Source organism: Leptinotarsa decemlineata, unplaced genomic scaffold, assembly GCF_025532065.1.
Source record: "Leptinotarsa decemlineata unplaced genomic scaffold, Ldec_3_MD MMD2_tig00000008_RagTag_RagTag, whole genome shotgun sequence".
In the NCBI taxonomy this organism is placed as follows: Eukaryota; Metazoa; Arthropoda; class Insecta; order Coleoptera; family Chrysomelidae; genus Leptinotarsa; species Leptinotarsa decemlineata.
In genome coordinates this window covers 11,647,689-11,652,930 of record NW_027412537.1, presented here as the reverse complement: position 1 = coordinate 11,652,930, position 5,242 = coordinate 11,647,689, and the positions used below count along the sequence as shown (strand labels likewise).

At 32.2% G+C, this 5,242-nt stretch overlaps 1 non-coding gene across 1 annotated transcript; it reads left to right on the top strand.

Annotated features, from left to right (window-relative positions):
• Positions 1-2,590: 2,590 nt before the first annotated feature.
• On the top strand, positions 2,591-2,663 carry TRNAR-UCG (transfer RNA arginine (anticodon UCG)). Its single transcript has one exon. It is a non-coding gene; the product is annotated as a tRNA-Arg (tRNA).
• The last annotated feature ends 2,579 nt before the right edge of the window (positions 2,664-5,242 follow it).

Here is a 5,242-nt window from a genome sequence, read left to right as displayed (position 1 = left end):
TTTGGTATACTGGAAGGTCCTTCTTTAGTTCCAGTTTGGTCATTGCACAAGTTATAGGGAAAATACAATAAGTTTCCATTGTTAGTCCAAACAATATTACCCACGGAGATTTCTGAAAAGTTGACTGTACGTTGTTATCAGTTGCAAACTCTTGTTCAAATAAAATAATTATCAAGGAGATATTTTCGGGGATCTTGGAACTAAGAAACGTCTTCTAGACCATAATGAATATAAAGTACTGAGTTTTCAGGCGACTTAGTCATCTTTATCCAGATATAATGATATATCTAAGATTATGAAATGAAGCGACGCATAATTATTGACCACAGTACTACTATTTATGAAGATTGCTAAGCGAGAGAGACCAGGAATGCTAAAACTCTAACAGTCAGCAGGAGTATAAGAGTACCAATGTCGGTCCACAAAGATCCCTAGATACTAGTTTTGAATAAAATCACATAATAATATCAAACCTCAATCGTAATTATAAATATTCATGATTTCTAATCGAAAATTCTTTACCTATTCGGACCTCACAAACCGTACTGCTTGTTTATCAAATCTGAGAACAAAACACAAATTTCTTCATCTAATTTTATGAAGCAAATTTCATTACTTTCGAAATTATCGTTTATCATTGTTATGAATTAGTCATTTGAAATAATTTAACTTAGTAAATCATGCGCTTCATTATAAATCCATGACATAAATAAAAATCTAGTAGGTGGTAGAAAAACTGGCCCCATTTTCATAATCATTAGTAATAAACCATATTTCTTGTAGGAACTATTTGAACAGAATACATTTTCACCTGAAATGATTCATTTTATAAATATATAATATCCCTCCGATTATCAACTAAACCAACCGCCACTGTTTTATGGTCCAACTCACTCGTAAACAAACAAAGTTATGCTGCCTTCAATGTAAGGATGGAAAAGGCCTCTCTATTGTCTTTTGTTACTCTGAGATACTACGTGATGGTAGGAAGTCAGAACAATTTTTATTTTTTGTCGGACACAATTAGTTTTTGAGATGTAGCCTGTCAAATTTTGTATGACGTCATGTTTCACCTTTTTTAAGCAATAAACGATTGCAATTCACATATTTTTTTGTTTAACACAACTTTTTCCATATCATCGCACTTTTTTCTATCCCTTTTCAAACACTTATTGCCGAGTTTCCTGAAATTAGAAGGAAATTCCATAATTTCTCAGGTGCACACAAATCACTCTTTGTAAATTGCACTCCTTGTAAAGTTTCACTATTCGAAAATACGTTCCTTTTAAAATTTGAAGGTTGGGTTACATGTTGAGGATACATCGTTTTTTTAAAATTCTAAAGTAAGGTTAAACTGAGTTAGGTTTGGTAGGGTTAGGTTAGATTGAATTAGCATGTGACAAATTATGGAATTTCAAGAATTCCAAGAAACTTGGAAATAAGTATATGAAAAGGGATAGAAAAAAGTGCGATGATATGGAAGAGATGTGTTAAATAAAAAATATGTGAAATGTAATCGTTTATTGCTTACAAAAAAAAGATAAAATATGACATCATATAAACTTTGACAGACTATATCTCGAAAACTAATTGAGTCCGATAAAAAATAAAAAGTGTTCTGAATTCTTTTCATCACGTACCTAGTATCATCCCAGAAAAAATCGCGAAAATCCGTGAATATCCGATAAAGTACAATTTTCCCCTTTCCTTTCCAAAAATTATTCTCTCCTAAAAATATACCCTTTCAATTCAAACTTGAATCAAAGCATAAAGATAATCATTATAGGCCAGGCGTACTATATTTTTTTGAGGAAAAAATTCCTTACAGGGAAAACTCAACGGAAATGGGTTGGAAAGGTAGTCAGTAATATTGGGGCAAAAATTCAACAGCTGAATGTTTGCAGGGGCGAAGGGGTGGGGGTGAAAAGGGGTGAAAAACGGTTTTTCGTGGTTTGCGGCCAAAATAATTGTTTTAGAGAAAAAAGTTGAAGGAGAAAATTGTAGCAAAAAATAAACCTTTTTGACTTACTCGAAAAAAGTGTTTTTTTTTTCGATAAACGCGAATTTCTCAGAAACTAATTAACTTATCGCAAAAGAAAAATTGCTTCTTATTTGTGATCAAAAATAGTACAGTTGCTTGAATTTTCATAATGATGCCTTTTTTTCGTCAAATGAAAAATAAAAAACGAAAAAGGTGTTTTGTTGCGTTTTACTCGAAAATTTGACGTTATGTGAAAAAAGTATAGGTACAAAATTTATAGATTTTTTCATTATCTACTACTTTCTCATTTAACTTTTTTCTCTAAAACAATTATTTTGTTCGCAAACCGCGAAAATACATTTTTCCCCCATTTTCACATCCACCCCTCCGCCCCTGCAAACATTCAGCTGTTGAATTTTTGCCCCAACATTACTGACTACCTTCCCAACTCATTCCCGTTGAGTTTACCCTGTAAGGATATTTTCTGAAAAATCAGTATTTTTCAACATAGTACGCCTGGCCTATTATACCTACTATGCTTGAAATACGTTATTGATTTTTCAATAATATAATATGACTATCACCACATGTGACACTTCAATGTTATATGACCGTGTGGCCTAATGGATAAGGCGTCGGACTTCGGATCCGAAGATTGCAGGTTCGAGTCCTGTCACGGTCGACTATTTTTTTTTCAGATATTAGTTATCACATTTTTTTTTCTTATTATTGAATCCAGTTTTATAAGGTTCCAAACAACAAACAGGTGACAGATTCAAAAGTTTTAAGTTTTTTCAAATCAAATGTTGAAGTTATATATTTCAATTCTAACGTTACTATTCGAATACACGATTGTAAAAGTTCAGAGACTAATGATTATCACAAAAATATTGGTTATATAATAATAGCGTTCGAAAAGCGTTCGAACAACAGTCATAGGTTTAACATTATTTTAGTTCTGGACAAATAGAATATAATTATGATGCTGCCATCTGATATCCAATTACCAAACTAACCCAATTCGAATCTTCTAGGAATATGACGTCTGGAATGCAATGTCATTTTCATGATTAGTGAAGTCACTCACTCCTAGATGGCACAGTCACGATTGTCTTTTCTATATCTACGAATATGAATCAATATTCCTGGGCTTTTCGTTATGAAAATGATCAATAAGTACACTGGTAATACGGTTGTTTGTAGACGAATAACGGTAATATCAATGCAAGAAAATACTGATTAGTTGAAGGTCCATGAAGTCGGCGGCATCTATGTTACAAAACTCGAACGTCAAATTGTTGGAAGGAAAATGGAAACATTTAATTCTTCAAATATTATAGGTTTGTTATTCTTGTGTCTGATAGGTTGGAAAAGGTACCAGTATGTATTGAGACAACCACAACAACATATTTTGAAATCCACCGACATTAAAATATTCCTGGCAGAAATTATAAGATTTTATGACAAGCAATAGTTCGGTAGAAAACTAAGAAATTAGGCATCGCAATGAATCAATGAAATACGTAATATTTGAATATGTTGCTAGGATGACATGAAAAGTATTGACAAGTTTCAAAAGTTTGACGGTTGAATTATTGCCTAAATCTATAGACAATGGCTGAATTATGAAATATAAATGTCTCTTACAACGTTTCCTGAAAAACTGACATTTTCAATGCTACTGCCATCTGCTATGTAGTATCACAACTACCTTTCATTTTGTTTGTCAAATGTCAATTTGTCTACAATTCTTTGAACACTTGTATGGCGTAGGTACATAAAATTACACAGAGATGGCAGACTCCATTTCATTGGTGGAATTCATTGATTGCATACGAGATTTCGAAGTAACATTTGAAAAAAAGATAAAACAAACAAACGCAAATTTCAATTAAAAGTTTAGTTGAAACGATGTGACAGCACTTTTCGTTTACATCACATTTGGACGAATTCGGGTTATAGAAAAAACTAGAACAAATTACTTGCAAAATGGAAAAAAGTAGAAATGTGTATGTGAAAAAATAGGTCGGTTCTCTTTTGATTGATTTTGAATTGGAACGAAACGAACAATTACAATTTCCCTGTTGAATTCATTCACCAACTGCAAACACTTGATTAGGCGAAATTTAGTTGAAATAACAAGGAAAAATGTTGGTGATACAATGGCATCGCTAGGTTTTTTTGGGAAAGGATTTTGAACATTGTGGGATATTATTTATTATACAGTGCAGACGTGAATAGTTTCCCCTTTTCACTTTTGAACGGGAAACTGTTTTTTCTATGACTATTGAAAAAAATTCGAACTGATGCATATGAGATAGATCTTACTCGCTAGGAGAAGCCATTGTACAGCAAAATACGTGTCGCTGTATTTGTAAAATCCCTTATATAGAAAATCTAATAGTTCTGTCCCATTTTTGAACATATTAATGGAACTGACAATTCGATTTATATTATATAGTTTTTAACGAAAAACAAATATATAAACATGGAAATTTGTGATGTGGCGAAGAAATTGATATTTTTCAAAAGTGATCAGAGGTTCAAATTACCGGTAAACATTAAAAATTTCTGAAGGAGACCATCGAAAGAAGTGGAAATATTTCTGAATGTCTAGTGGAGTGATGGAATTGGTAAATACTTGACAAACATTTATAATGTTTCCAAGTAAACTTTATTGTGTTTTATTGAACAATTTACATGTGATTTGAAAGGGTTATATTTTTAGGAGTGATTAATTTTTTGGGAAAGAAAGTTTTTGGCTTTCTACTACTCCATCTGGGATTAAATCAAATAGGTGAATGAATGTCATTACGATGTCATCGATGACATAAGCAGATCAAGCTTATTCCGTGACATTCAAAATCGTAATTCATGAATGAAGTGTGTGTATTTTCTATAATGTTATCCAATTTGGTACTGAAGAGCCTTAGGGCAAGTGTCTTAAGGCGAAACACGTGTATACCAGTTAGGGTGACAGTGTTCCATGTGAGTACAATTTATTACCATTCATTCAAAGTAGAACTCATGTGAATGATATCTGATTCTTATTCCTCCACGAATGTTCGATATACAAACTGAATAGAGAAAAGTATCTTCTGTATAATTCAGTGTTCATATAGAAGTATTTGTTTCGAAAGAATTTTTTCTTTCGTGTAATTCAATGTTTATATGAAAGTAGCTGTTTCAGGAGGACTTTCTTTCAGTTTGTGTCTGAAAGTTACTTCTTTGCATGATCTACACATCCATGTATTAGGTTAC